This window comes from Apium graveolens, chromosome 10 (assembly GCF_009905375.1).
Source record: "Apium graveolens cultivar Ventura chromosome 10, ASM990537v1, whole genome shotgun sequence".
Classification (NCBI taxonomy): Eukaryota; Viridiplantae; Streptophyta; class Magnoliopsida; order Apiales; family Apiaceae; genus Apium; species Apium graveolens.
In genome coordinates this window covers 205505087-205521793 of record NC_133656.1, presented here as the reverse complement: position 1 = coordinate 205521793, position 16707 = coordinate 205505087, and positions in this window count along the sequence as shown.

The window sequence follows — 16707 nt, the reverse complement described above, 5'->3', positions numbered from 1 at the left end:
AAGACAAAAACAACTTAGTCTTGGAATGAGCTAAATTTATCATTCCCCCAATTTTGATTGAATATAATGTAACGACAATTAATCTAGATTTATCTCTCACTAATATGTTTTCTTTACTTTATTATATTAGTTAAATATGATATAATTATGTTTAACCGATATATTTTAGCAACAATTTATTTTGGTTCTCCTATTCCTTAATTAATTAATATATTTCTTTAAAATGAATTTCACTAGCTTGATTCCTCCCTGCCGGGAGACATTGGGCTAAGTTAATTCTAATATCTTTTATATTTTTTTTGGAAAAAATATTTTATTTTTGATAAATATTTATATACGGATTATTGCTTGTATGTTGTAATTATTGAAAATTTAATTTCTACTTCGGATTCACACTACAAATTGATATGATCAATTTGTAATTTAAAATATGCTAACGGGCATTAACTCTTGTCTATTTACGGGCGTGACTTATAATATGCCTTCAGGCTAATATTTGTCCCCCTTCGACATAACTTGGTTTACTTTCATGCTTTTATAAGCGTTTTACTTCTTTCTATTTTGTCTTTATTTCATCCTAGCGTAATTTTACGTCTCTTTGATTTTATAATTGGCTTATCTTTGGCTTCTACCTTAGCAATTTTTAGCATTTATATTTTCAGTTTTTGCCATAGCAATTTTAAGTAGTTGCGTCTTTGACTATAACCTTAGTAATTCTGCAAAATTTTAGTATCTCATCTTCGGCTTTCATTTCGTCTCAGCAACGGTGTCTTCGACTTCTGCTTTAGCAATTTTTAGCAATTGCATCTTCGGCTTTTGTCTCAATTGCATCTTCGTAGCAATTGCATATTCGTAACAATTGCATCTTCGTCTTTCGTCATAGCAATTTTAAGCAATCGCGTTTTCGGTTTTTGCCTTCAAAATTATCATTTTTGTCCCCGAGTTTTAAGGGACTGAATAGTTCAAATTCGGAATTTTAATTTTTAACCTCGCATATTTCTTTTTTATGCTTCTTCGATTTCCATTCCATATTTCAATTATTTTATGACTCTTCAATTTTAACATTTTCCTTAACGTAATTTACTGAATTGACGCATTTTCTGTATGTGTATTAATATGGGCATAATTTTTTTTATTTTACCCATTTTCAATAATTAATCTAGAGTAATTTTTAATTTTACGTATTTTTCGGTATTTTATGTAGCGAAATTTTTAATTTACGCATTTTCGGTATTTAACCTAACGTAATTTTTAATTTACGCATATCTGGTATTTAACCTAACAATTTTTTTTAATTTATGCATCTTCGGTATTTAACCTAATATAATTTTTAATTTATGCATGTTCGGTATTTTACCTCAGCATAGTAAGAATTGGTAACTACCTTCTACCACCCCCAAATATTTAAGGGACTGAGCATTTTTGCTTCGGGATTTGAAGTAATTAGATCTATTTGTTCTCCTGAATCCCAAAAAAAAAGATAATCAGTGTCTTAAAGACTTTTGAACAATTAAATCATATATGCCTAATTTTCTTAATTATGCATATTTGGTATTCAACCTTAGAACAATTTGATATAATTTTTTGAATTTGCCTTCTTTACCCTCCAAGTATTTAAGTGACCGAGCAATTCAGATTCTGGGCTTAAAAGGGTCGATTTTGCCCCGAGTCACGAATGTGATTGTTCAGTGTCTTAAAGACTTGTTCCACTTCGGGATAATTATTCCCCTTTAATGTTTAAGCAAGTTCCTATCTTCTCCGGGATACTTCCTAAGCAGGTACTTTGCTTTTTTATTTATTTTATTAATATGTTAAATCCGAATGAATGTACTTAAACCCAATAATGTACTTAATCCAAAGAAATGGACTTAAAAATATAATGTACTAAATCCGAAGAAGTGTATTTGAAATATATAATGTACTAAATCCGAAAGAGTGTACTTTTGGTCAGATCAAGACTAGCTGTGGGAACCTGGTTGCCCTTCATTACACCTTGATCTTTCATCTCAAAACTAGCATTGACAGCTGCAGTAGGTTCCTCGGGCATGTTCCAACATTCAGAAGGGTCCCAAGCATCATAAACAATAGGTTCGGCATCAGAGACTCCTATTTGTCCATACATTTTTTAATATTCTTGCTTGACTTTGAAGATGTGCACATTTAAAAATTTGGTAATGATTCCGTTGAACCACGATGCCGATGCTTCAAACCTCCACGCGCTCTTGCCTGCTTAGTATACCTACTGTTTCCGATGTTGGTATTGTTATTCCCAAACAATCTAAACAAGAATTACAGAAGGGGAGTTGAATGTAATTCTGACTTCTTTTTCAATTTCAAGAACCGTTCTTCTATAAATATATATATATATATATCTGTGTTTGATTTAGTTAGGTGCGGAATGAAAGTAATATTGAAATCAAAGCACAAAGTAAATAAATACAAGTATTTAAAAACTTTCTGGTGGATTGAACTTTTCTACCAGAGATATATATATTAAGTTGAGAACTCTATGTAACAAAATTGTTCACAGCTGCTTACAAGTTGAAAAACAAGAATAGAAGAAATTCTTAACAGATTTTGCCTTATCCATATCTATGGTAAAATGCTTACTAATTTTTGGATATTTTTCAACTTGCTACTCTTGGTTTATATATTACCAAGTTACATGATAAAAAGACAAGATAATAAGATAAACTATATCTAGTCTAACTTCATGCTGCTACACTTCTCTTTCCAGCATCTTTGAATATTATTTATTTAGCATGTAAATGGAAATGTTTTTTTGTTCTCTAAAACCTTCAAACAGGCTGCCACATTTCATTTGCATCTATCCAATGCATGTGACTTTCAAGTCACTATCAACTGCTCTTTTCAATTTAAACATCCTTTGGAACTTAAATTGATCATCCGTTGAAAATCTGTTTGATCATCCGTCGAGACTTATGTGGATCATCCGTTGGAGCTTTGTGAATCATCCGTTGAGACTGCCTTTTTGGCAGTTAACTCTATTTCATTTACACAAGATTACAAGGTATCTAATATTTACAATTCACCATCCCATCTTGCATATCAATCTAGTACTTAACATGACTTGAACAATCTACAGTATCTAGATCACTAAGTCATTCAAGTATGCAGAAATGTGCTACTAATCTTATTGTTACACAAGTTACTCTTTCAATGGATGTTGAAAATGATCATCCGTTGAAAAGTACAAAATTACTTAACTAAATTCTACCAAGTATTTTGTTCAAGTTATCATTAAGTACAAAACATATTCCTAACAGGTATCTACTACACTCACCACATTTACAAGTACCGTTATAAATGAGAACTCTCATGGAGACTAGATTATTTTCTTTTAGTAATCTCGTTTGGTGTAGTCTGGCTAGTAGAAGATGATACTATATACAAGATGGTTCCCTGTTGGGCTAGCTCTTTCGCCACTTGCTTTGGAACATATTTCTACATTTCAGCCTTTTTGTTTTTTACATCATTCTTCACACCTGAATAGAACCAACATCCACCTTGCTTTGGGGAGCTTTTCCTTTTCCTCTTTCAAAGAAAGTAGACTTCACACCTCTCTTTCTCTGCAATGCTGAAACCTTTAATTGCATGCCTTTCAATTATATTTTCTATTCTGATTGTACCAAACGAAATCAAACTCTCTGAATATTGTTTATTCATTTGGAGATTTCACATTTTTTTGTATTTTGTTTGTTAATACTTAGATTAGCTACTACCATCAACATGAGGAAGAACTTTGACATCAACATCAGTAGCACCAGCAGAATCTAGCTTCAAGGGCGAAGTACGGGGAGCAAGTGGCCTGTTTTGCAATCTCTGATTTGGATGCACTTCTTATCCCCTGCATTGGAAAGTGCAGCAACATCACAAATGGTTTGTTCATTACATGGCAATTTTCGTAGTAATCGTAATAGGAGGCCCTTAAGGTAGAAAAATTGTAGGTTTAGCGGATTGTTGCAAATCGGACAGGTTGACATATCTTCACCAAAATAGCCATTACTTGATGTAGGAAATTCTTTTAATGAATTATTTTTTGCATAAAAAAGAAGACTCCAAGATCTTTCTAATGGAATATAATTCATTGTCCAGAGATTTCCGGATGAAAGCAGTTTATTCTACAAAGTTTGACATTCTGCAGCTTCTGCAAAGATTTCCGGATGAAAGCAGTTTATAGAAAATTTCTTTCGATAAACCGTTTTGTGCATAAAACACTAGACTCCATGATCTTTCTAAAGGTATATAGCTTGTTTCCCATAATATTCCCTATAGAAGCAGTTTATTACCTAAAGTCATACCTTGTGCAGTTTTCAGATTTTTAGTTATGTGTCACTTTCGCTTTTTTTGTTGGAGTTGTAACAATTAATCTTGCTGATTTAGATGCTATATACTTTGTAGTCTCCCTCTCAGTTAGTGTAAAAAAATTGTAGTTTCATTGTATTGTTGATTCGTTTAATTCAACACTGATTATTTATGCTCTTGTGTAATCATACTTGAGTTCAACACCATTTTAGAGTGTTAGAGCATAAATTGAAGCAAAAAATTGGACTTTATTTCTGCGAATCATGCCTTCCGAATTGCAGAACTTCATCTACTATTTTTGACAATTTTAGCACACAAATCTTAAGTAATTATGTCATATATTCTTGCAAGGTATAAAATATTCATGGTATTAAATATGCACGTTAATAATATGCAAATTTATGAAAGACAACAAATATCTTTTCAAGAGTCGGTTAGCATAAATGTTTGCATGAGATTATTAGATATTTTAATGCATGACATGTAATTTCCAATACCGAACAAAAATACCTATCTTGATTTTGTGTCGACTCTGCTATGGGGTTTTGGCATCCTCCTTTTTTGCTTCAATTGCACACTCGTATGTTGTTTCTGGTAAGACATATAGAGCTATTTTCATAGAGAGCTTGGGATTCCTGTTTAATTTCAATGGCATGCTTGCTATTGATAATTTTAAGCATCATTTTTCTGATTATATACTTGGTATTTTTTCTGGACTCCATTTTTTTTGTCCCTGTTTTCTTTCTTGTCGAGTCTCATCTCTGCTGATTTTTTTCTTTGATGCAAGTTTCTCTATTTCTTGTGAATTTCATGTCGTTGTCTTTGCTTTCCGGAGAACTTATCTAAGCTACTGGTTTGTTCTCATCCAGATTCTTTGATAATTCTACATGATTATGGTTAGACGATTGATTGCTTCCATCGAATTATTGTAGAACAGAGTTCGCCCGTGACTAAGAAGACGTGGTTCCTGATTAACAAAAAAGTAATGACTGAAGTGGATGGCTCCCAAAAATCATCAGAGTACTTCCATGTAATTATGGATCGTGATTCCACCTCCTCTAGGATTTTGTCTTTGTTGGTCGATTTGGATAAATTACTTTGTTTAGGCTGAGTTGATCTTGGATAGGGCTTCAAGCATCAACCTTAAAATTGACTTAGGTTCTTAAGAGCTTATTGACGATTGGACAAACCACGTGCATCTCCCTCGTATCAAATTAAAAGAATAAGAATATTAATAACAATGTCACGAATCTAATAACGAATTAATACATAATGTGCCATGTATTGTACATTTAATCCTAATTAATATCCACTCAGTAATATGGGCGACGACAAAAACACGATAGTGTGCATATTATTTGGTCATGGAAAATCATTCCAGAAACAATAAAGCAACGTACTATAATGTGCTTAGTTTCCAGAATATGTAAGGTAATAACATAAAATTATGCATAACTCTATTCACGAATTTGATAATATTCATATACACTAATCAATAATGCTATTACTTCCCTGGAGTTTTGGAAAGCAAGCACTTTTTTAATTCCATAAGAGATTTCTTTCTTCAGATTCATGGCAAAGTTGCAGATGCATAGTATTAGGGAATGAAGCTCTTATCTTCTCCCAAGATTTAGGCCCACAAAATGCATCATCCAACATCATATCATTCTTCACCGGAGATGTTGATTGTTGACTTAAGCTTGCTTGTACGTTCCCACAGACGGCGTTAAATGTTGGAATCAATATTCTGCACTAACGGTCTTCGGTCGGACCTGCAAGTATAATAATGTGAGTGTTTGTCCCCCGATTCACCTCCGGTGAGAGAATCAGTAATTGGTCTTTTGTAGGTAAGATATGAACATTCATGTGCTTATAGAAGATGTAATTGTTTGTATGAGATTGTGTATATTAATCTGTTTATATCCGGTCCTTACACTCTTGGAGATTGTTTGAGAAATCAGGGAGTACCTGTTGAGGGAGAACGTGGCATTCTTTTCGGACGTGCTTTTGACCGATTCCCCCGCTTGGACTTCATTCAGATAGTGTTCCCGATTCAGCCTACTTCGGGCTAACATCTATTGGCTTTTGTGTATTCGGCCCTAAATATATCAGACGAGCTCATCACGATGAGCCTCCAATAATTATGTTTCTTAATTTTATTCCACTACAAAATAATCTCAATTATGGAATGACAGACACCGTCTGTTAGTCATTTAAAACTGTGCTTTTGACCCATTGATTGAAAACAAAAGCAACACTATCTCGAACGATCCACATTTTTTATTATTTATAAATTTTGAGTTTCTTCATATGTGACCCATCATCTCATAATGAAAAGTCATGTTATACCTATTTTTAACCAACTAAAAAGATAATTTGGTCGTAAATTAATTATTAATCGAAAATGTGTACTAATTTTTAACCGATATTTGGTCTCAAATATGTGATCGTAACTGATAGATATATTTTCAACCAACAATCTATCCTAAATCATCATAAATTAGCTAGTCGCATTAGGATGTATCAATGTCAATCAATCAAAAAGTGACATATTTCTTTAATGAGGCATGCCCGATGATTGTATTTTATATGAGACTGTTCTCTCTTCTCGTGAGAGTCTATTCTGGGTTTATGTTCGGGACTTTTGATATGTGAAATTTCATATTCTTACTTATTGATAAGTTAACTAGGCGTTCGATCAGTAATAATTGAATCTGCTGATACATTTTGATATATCATATTTTCGCATTTTTTGTAACTATAATAAATTGTATTCCTGCAATGTCCTTCAAATAAGCTGTGTATTTCAACGATAAAAGTAGTCAAGTAGAGATGCTTCCTCAACAATATATTTACTCAACAAATGTAATTTTGATGAGAAAATGTTGATTTAATATTGGTATGCCCAGATCTTCTTCGGAATGAATGAACAAGCTTCGGCCACTCAGGAACTACCTTCGGCTGCCACCTGAAAGGGAAGAGAATGCGAGGGATTGTCCCTCGATTCACCTCCGGTGTCAGAATGAGAATCTGGATGTAAAATGGGTTAAAGGAATACAAGAAAAATAGAGAATGTTTGAGAGAATGAGTGTGTAATTTAGGTATTTCTTACTTTTCAAGGTGTTTTACACCTGATATCTCCATTAATGTCTTCGTCCGTTACACCTTTATCATCCAAAGGAGAAAAAAAGGGGGGTGTTTTGATTAAGTGATCCCAATGGTTGGGACGGAAGTGGGCCTCAGTCTGTTTGGCTGAATGGGCCTTTGATTTATGATCCTGTTGGGCCTTCAGCCCAATGTTTAATGGGCCTTCGGTTGGTGGACCGTATTGGGCCCATAGCCAACATGTCCCTGTCCTTCGGCTGGGCCTTCGGGCGGGCCGATGGACATTAGTCTAGGCCCATCTTGGGGTGAAGAAATCCCAGGACGACTGCTTCGGTGTTACCTCGATTTTCGTTCGTACACGTGGCTAGTTCCTGGGTGCATTAATGTGACAGCTGTTTGTCACGTCGTTTTATGGCTCAATCTCAACCGTTTCAATCTGGAGCATTCATTTCAAAAGCGCCCAAACATCGCCCCTTTTGGCACCCAAACCCATTTTAGGCGCCTATATAAAGAGTCACAGTATGCTTCATTTTCTTTTTATCATTTTCTGGAAGCCAAATACAAACAACAATAAAAAATCCACATTTTCTTTCAAGCTTTTCAATCACGGGCAGCAATTGAAAGGAATATGTCCTAAGTCCAATCATGTATTAGGATTTAGGAATAACTTTTATGTAATCTGTTTTGATTTCATTGATATTAATAAAAGACTTGTTTTGTTTTTATTACGGGCTCTATCTATTTAAGTGTTTAAATAAGATATACCATAGTTTAGAGTAAAGATTTTTATGGATTATGATGAGATCATAATAGTGAGACCTAAAAAGATGATAACTCTAAACTTAAATAATTCCTGGTCATAGGATTACTAACTGGTAATTAATAATCCGCAAAGATCGGTACATACTATGCTTGCTTCATAATGAAGGATGTCTGTTCTCATAGACATTTGTGTGGTGACACTATAGCTAGTATGTAGGTGCTTATTATAGAATAAGTTCACTGAACATGACTCGCACAGCTGAACAACTGATGGAGTTCACTCACGTGTCAGCAGTTGTTCACATAGTGATAGTTGTACAAGTATCCTTAGACTTGAGGTCATCATAGTCATCTTGTGTACACTGAACTATGCTTTGGTTTAGTTCTTAGTCTCCAGGGACAATTATTAGGGCTCTTCTGGGTATAGGAATTTGTACACGAAGATAGTGTATGATCAATAAAGGATCTACCCCTTCTAGTGAAGGAAGCGAATGTTCAAGACTGATCCACTTATGCTAGTTCAGGAATCTCTGGCCAGAGTAAATGAAATTAGAAAGGAGTTTCTAATTTGCATAGAACTACGCATAGTAAATGGTAAGCAAAGTGATTGAATTAGATAGGCTTGACACGAGATCCATGCCTTGTATTTAATCGGGACATTGTAGGGTTGAAGGAGTTTATTGTACGGTAACTATTCACTGAATAGGTTCTTGGTATTCTAAGCAGTGAATTCATATTATCCGGATAGTCGCGATATGCTGAGAAGTATCCCTCACGATGTAGAATAAATGTGATTAATTAATTAATCATATTTAATAAATTAGAGAATTTATATAAATAATGATAAAATAGTTTTATTATTATTTATTTCTACTACCGGCTTAATATTGAACCTACAGGGTCACACCATTAAAAGAGAATGATTTAATGGTGGAGGAATTAATTAATAATGGCTAATAATTATTTATTTATGAAATAAATAATTAATTGGCAAATTTAATAATTGATTAAATGAGATTTAATTGATTATAAATTAATTAAGAAAAGTTCTTAATATTATTAATTAAGGATTTAATTTTTGGAAATTAAATCAAGAGAGAGAATTATTTCTAAAGTGTTTAGAAAAAAGGATTAATAATTAAAAGGTGTTTTAATTATTAATGAGAATAATAAATGGGATAATAATATTATTATTTATTGGAAAATTTCAGCTGAAAATTTTGCCTATAAATACACTATTATAGACCCTATTTTATGCTAAACCCACATCGAACCCGAAAACCCAAAAAGTTTTGAAAACCCAATTCTCTCCACCTTCTTCCTCCTCCTTAACATCGTTTTCTTGGTGGATACCGGTGGAGTGCTTCACACTTGAGGAGCAACTGCTAAGGATCTCTGATCGTTGTCTCCGAATTATTTTAAAAGGTTAGATTCGATCCCTCGAATTTTTATTCACGATTTATATGCTTTTATTTGGATTTTGTATGTGTAAAAGTGTTTTTCCATGCCCCCGCTGCATTAAAAATCCAACCATGGTATCAGAGCATAGGTTGTATGCATATAGATCTGTGGTAAAAATTTCAGAATTTTATGTGCTTGTATGAATTAATTATGATTTTTACAAGTTATATCATGGATTAATTTTGTCTGATAAGAAATCGTTTCTCAGAATAATTTTGAGTGTTGATCTGGGTTCTACAAGTGTTGTAGATCGTCTGGGTATTTTTTTTCATAATTTTATGATGTATAGATTTTTTATTATGAATTTTTGAAGTTGTTGCAATTAAATTCGTAATTAAATAAAGTCATATCAAATATATAAATTTATATGAATTGTAAGTATATGTACATTTGTTGTATATTGCTGCTGTTGCTTGTCTGAGGTTGTGGTCTGCTGTGGCACGGAAGAAGACAGTAAAGGACAGGCACGCTGCTCGAGAAAGCTGTCGGCTGCTGCAGAGAATAAAAAAAAATAGGGGTGTCACGCATTCCGGGAATGCGTTACACACCTGTGGCGCATTCACGGAATGCGTTACACCCTTTAATGGCTTAAAAGGGGTGTAACGCATCACCGGAATGCGTTACAGGGCTTGTAACGCGTTCCTGTAATGCGTTACAGCCCGTCTGTTGATTTTAAAATTGATTTTCTCGGAGTTTCGTAACTCCGTTTTAGGCGTGCAATATACCGTTGGATTCGTTTTTCCGAGACGGATCTAATGGAGTGATCAATTTTAGTTTATATAAAAGTTTTGAACTGTTTATATTCCATGAAGTGTTTTAAAGCTGTTTTTGATCGTTTGAATTGATTTTAAATGCTTCTTGTGATATATAGAGATGTATATTGCTTGTTCTAATATGCTAGATGATGTAACATGCCTACCTTGATGTTTATTCATGTTGATATATGTGATATATGCTTAGTTTATCATGCGATGATAGATTTAGGTGAACTTAAATAAACATAAGGCGTTTGTTAGACAACCTAGTATAGTGAAATTGTTTCATAACCTTAATAATAATATTATGAATACAATCATGAGATTCTTGTGTTTATGAAACACGTAATTGAATATGAATTTTCGATATGAGAGAAAGGATGATTCTATCAACAACAGATTTCTATCTGTAAGAAAGGGTTATTAAGTGACGCCTCTTGACAATGCTCCACCCGATCTGGGAATCATATGATTATTGATTATTGATTTGAAATATTTAATTTAAAAGGAAGAATCTCTTTATAATGTGATTATGATTGTAACGTAATATAATCCCTCTAAAATTAAATAATATCAAGTAGTAATTGGCCAATGACACAACGGGCTTGTGTCGGTCATAGCCTTCCAACATGATAGAAAAGTAGTTCTTATTTTTGAATCATTGTCGGTTCGTGCTACAGCCGAGGGCTTTGATTTCGAAATAAGAAATACTTGTCTATTACATAGAGATGTGTACATTGAATAAGAATCTAAAGGTCGGTACGTGCTACAACCGTGGGCCTTTGTGGACTGATTCAATTGTACGGAATGTTGGGTTAGACTTGACTTAGAATATTGAGTTTGTCGTGCCACAGCCGTGACTCAATTATTCAAGAGGCTAAAGTTTGATTAGGGAATAACATTAGATGTAATTAACAAGAGTTGTCTGCCTATTGAACATTACATGGCGTTTCGTGCCACAGCCGGGGTTGTGTAATGGAATGTAGGATCCCTATTCCCACTAGCATTATGAATGCTTAATTTTTCATGTAGGGGGTTGAATAAATTAGGAAAACTAGTGGGAGCCACTTATGAATAAAGACCCGATTCATATAGTATTTTGAAATGAAATCGAATATTTTCTAAGTGTTGTTATGTGTTTATCATTTACAGATTTACTTTGTACGTTATGTCTTCTGCACTATCACTAAGGAGCATGCTAGATGCTCATAAATTGACTGGTCCTAATTATGCTGACTGGCTTCGAAACTTGAGAATTGTTCTCAGGATTGAGAAGCTGGAATACGTGATTGACTCACCTAAGCCTACTGAACCTGCTAGTGCTGCACATAATGATGAACATGTTGTGTATCGTAGGTGGATAGATGATGCAAATGTTGCTCAATGCATTATGCTAGCTTCCATGAACATTGAGCTACAGAAGCAACATGAGCATATGGATGCTCACACTATCCTCGTGCATCTACAAGAGTTGTATGATGTGGCAGGGAGGACAGCTCGATATGAGATATCGAAGGAGCTGTTCGGTTGTAGGATGTCTGAGGGATCATCTGTGAATGACCATGTACTTAAGATGATCAATTTGATTGAACGTCTTGGACAACTTGGTTTTGCCATGGATGGGGAGCTGAGCCAAGACTTGGTCTTGCAATCGCTTCCGAGTTCGTTCTCGCAGTTTGTTGTGAACTTTCACATGAATAAGTTGGATGTCAGCCTGCCTGAACTCCACAACATGTTGAAGACTGCGGAATCGAATTTTCCCTCTAAGAAGAGTTCTGTTCTTCTAATTGGTGAAGGTTCCAATCCTAAGAAAAGGAAGAGGAACTCTTCCAAGAAGAAGAAAGTAGGTGAAGAAAAGCCGGTTCCACCAAAAGCTGAAGACCCCAAGAGCAAAGTTGTTTGCTTTCACTGTAACAAGGTGGGGCACTAGAAGAAGAACTGCAAGGTTTACCTTGTAGAATTGAAGAAGAAGAAGGGTAGTGAGACTACCGCTTCTGATTCAGGTATGTTTATGATAGAAGTGAATATGTCATTATATCAAATTTCTACTTGGGTATTAGATACCGCCTGTGGTTCTCATATCTGCAATTTGTTGCAGGGACCAAGGAGAAGTAGGACTCTTGAGGAAGAGGAGGTGATTCTACTGATGGAAATGGAGCAAGAGTTGCTGCTGAAGATGTAGAATCATTTCATTTACATAGGCCTACGGGCAAGACTATTGTTTGAAATAATTGTTATTTTGTTCCCTCGATTGTGAGGAATATTATTCCCATGTTAGACTTGGCTGGATTTTCATTTATTATTGAGAATAATGAATGTTCTATTCTTAGAGATAATATTCTTTATGGACTTGGTACTTTAAATAATGGTCTGTTTATATGTGACATAATTTACTTCAGATTGAACAAACTAATAAAAGAAAAGGGATGATAAAAATCTCACTTTATAGTGGCACTGCGGTCTCCATTTAGTAGACATGGAGAGAGGGCTGCAAATTTGCTAGGAATGGTACACACAGATATATGTGGACCAATGTCTACACAAGCCATGGGTGGATTTTCATACTTCATTACTTTCATAGATGATAGATCTGGATTCAGATATGTGTTTGATGAAACACAAGTATGAGGCCTTTGAAAAGTTCAAAGAATATAAGTATGAAGTGGAGAAACAACCAAACATAGTATTATAACTCTTCGATCAGATCGAGGTGGTGAATACTTTAATGGAGTGTTTCTAGATTATCTCAAAGTAAATGGTATAGTCTCCCAGTGGACTCCTCCAGATTGGTATCTGAAAGGAGAAATCGAACTTTGTTAGAGATAGTTCGGTCCATGATGAGCTATGCAAATCTTCCAGTATTCCTATGGGGTTATGCATTGGAAACCTCAGCATATTTACTGAATATGGTGCCTTCCAAAATCTGTTCCTCAAACTTCGTATGAGATATGGAAAGAAAGGAAACCGAGACTTAAACACGTTAAGATTTGGGGATGTCCAACTTATGTCAAGAAAGTTGACCCAAATAGGCTGGAATATCGATCCGTAAAATGTAGTTTTGTGGGATATCCTAAAGAGACTTTAGGGTATTACTTTTACACCGATCATCGGGTGTTTGTATCCAGACATGCTACCTTCTTGGAAAAGGAGTTTATCCTTGAAGGAAACAGTGGGAGCAAAATTGAACTTGATGAAGTTCAAGAAGCACAAACTACTACAGATCGAGTGAAAACACCTGTTCTGAATGAACAACCTTTTGTGGAACAGCCCATTCATAGATCAGGGAGAGTGTCTCGCCAACCTGAGAGGTATTATGGCCTTGTCATTGAGAATGACAATGAGTTGTTGATCATTGATGATGATGACCCTGTGACCTATAATGAGGCTATGAGTAGTGTTGACTCAGAGAAATGGCATAGTGCCATGAAATCCGGAAATAAATCTATGTATACGGGATACAAAAGAATGATTAGAGCAGATGGCCAGGTGGAGACCTTTAAGGCCAGGCTTTTGGCAAAAGGATTCAAACAAAGGCAATGGATTGACTTTGATGAAACCTTTTGCCTGTAGCCCTGTTAAAATCAGTTCGGATTTTGCTTGCGATTGCTGCTTACTACGACTATGAGATCTGGCAATTAGCCAGATGGTTTTCTTTCCAAGAAAAATGAAAACCTAGTGTGTAAGCTACTGCGAACCATATGTGGTTTAAAGCAGGCTTCTCGAAAGATGGAACATTCGTTTTGATGAGACAATCAAAGAGTTTGATTTTATCAAAAACGCAGATGAACCATGCGTCTATAAAAGGGTTAGTGGGAGCGCGGTAACATTTCTTATATTGTATTGAATTAGAATTGACACACATAACAACATAGCAGACCCACTCACAAAGCTACTTTATGAAAGTCACTTTGATCGTCATGAAGACAAGATGGGTATTAGATACCAGAGTGATTGGCTTTAGTACAAGTGGGAGATTGAAAGGAATATGTCCTAAGTCCAATCATGTATTAGGATTTAGAAATAACTTTTATGTAATCTGTTTTGATTTCATTGATATTAATAAAAGACTTGTTTTATTTTTATTACAGGCTCTATCTATTTAAGTGTTTAAATAAGATATACCATAGTTTATAGTAAATCTTTTTATGGATTATGATGAGATCATAATAGTAAGACCTAAAAAGATGATAACTCTAAACTTAAATAGTTCATGGTCATAGGATTACTAACTGGTAATTAATAATCCGCAAAGATCGGTATATACTATGTTTGCTTCATAATGAAGGATGTCTGTTCTTATAGACATTTGTGTGGTGACACTATAGCTAGTATGTAGGTGCTTATTATAGAATAAGTTCACTGAACATGACTCGCACAGCTGAACAACTGATGGAGTTCACACACGTGTCAGCAGTTGTTCACATAGTGATAGTTGTACAAGTATCCTTAGACTTGAGGTCATTATAGTCATCTTGTGTACACTGAATTATGCTTTGGTTTAGTTCTTAGTCTCCAGGGACAATTATTAGGGCTCTTCTGGGTATTCTAAGCAGTGAATTCATATTATCCGGATAGTCGCGATATGCTGAGAAGTATCCCTCACGATGTAGAATAAATGTGATTAATTAATTAATCATATTTAATAAATTAGAGAATTTATATAAATAATGATAAAATAGTTTTATTATTATTTATTTCTACTACCGGCTTAATATTGAACCTACAGGGTCACACCATAAAAAGAGAATGATTTAATGGTGGAGGAATTAATTAATAATGGCTAATAATTATTTATTTATGAAATAAATAATTAATTGGAAAATTTAATAATTGATTAAATGAGATTTAATTGATTATAAATTAATTAAGAAAAGTTCTTAATATTATTAATTAAGGATTTAATTTTTGGAAATTAAATCAAGAGAGAGAATTATTTCTAAAGTATTTAGAAAAAGGATTAATAATTAAAAGGTGTTTTAATTATTAATTAGAATAATAAATGGGATAATAATAATATTATTTATGAGAAAATTTCAGCTGAAAATTTTGCCTATAAATACACTATTATAGACCCTATTTTATGCTAAACCCACATCGAACCCGAAAACCCAAAAAGTTTGGAAAACCCAATTCTCTCCACCTTCTTCCTCCTCCTAAACATCGTTTTCTTGGTAGATACCGGTGGAGTGCTTCACACTTGAGGAGCAACTGCTAAGGATCTCTGATCGTTGTCTCCGAATTATTTTAAAAGGTTGATTTCGATCTCTCGAATTTTTATTCACGATTTATATGCTTTTATTTGGATTTTGTATGTGTAAAAGTGTTTTGTCATGCCCCCGCTGTGTTAAAAATCCAACAGCAATAACTCCACATTTCTTAATCATCCCATTTCAGTCAAACAACACCTTCAAATCCAGTAAGTTCCCATTTTCCTCTTTGCGCACTTTATGTTTTTTGCATGCGAGTCCATAGGTAATTTTCTGGGCTCTGTTTTTATGTTTATGTGTTGATTTATGGTGTGGGATGTACTTTCTGGGTAGTTGGTAGAAATTTTTTGGGTTTTTGCTTTATTAGGGGCACTCAACGGGTTTAAAGAGGGCATGTGAGTTGTTCTTGGTCAATAACTCTCTTCGGGATTTTTTATCGTAGAACAACCTTCGGGAGCCGACCCAGGGTGTAGTCTTTTTTGTCTGGAGTTTAAAGATGGCAGGCGAAGGATTTATGGGGGAAAGAACTTCCTTCGGGAAAACTTGACTGTTAGAACATCCTTTGGGAGCCGACTCCAGGCTTTTTATTATTCGCTCGGTTCTAGGACATGTACTCGGTCCCTTGCCCTTTTATTATTTCTTTTTTGGTTTAATACGAGCACGTGGACTAATCGTCTCTCTGTTTCCGAATAAAGGGACATGGACCGAGCGAATCCTCCTGCCGAGACCTCCGTTCCGAGGGTGAACACTTTGGCTGGGACGTCGTCTATTCGTCCCGAGAGGACGGGCCAAGCTCTCTATGATTTTGTGGTATCGTATCCGGCGGTGAACAATCGATCGGAACTGTCGAAGGAGCGAGTGGATCAGATATATTCTGACTACTCCATTCCTCGGGGATTATTCTGGCTGTATGCGGCCAAGGAGGACGAGAGAATCTACGACACCCCTGGCGTGCCGAAGGGGTATGGAGATTGTGTGGTCAGGATTTCCAAGGCTGCATTTAAGTGCGGCTTTCGAGTGCCGCTGCTGAAGATTCTGAGGCATCTCTTTAGTCATATGGGAATCGCGTTGGGACATATGGATCTTAATGG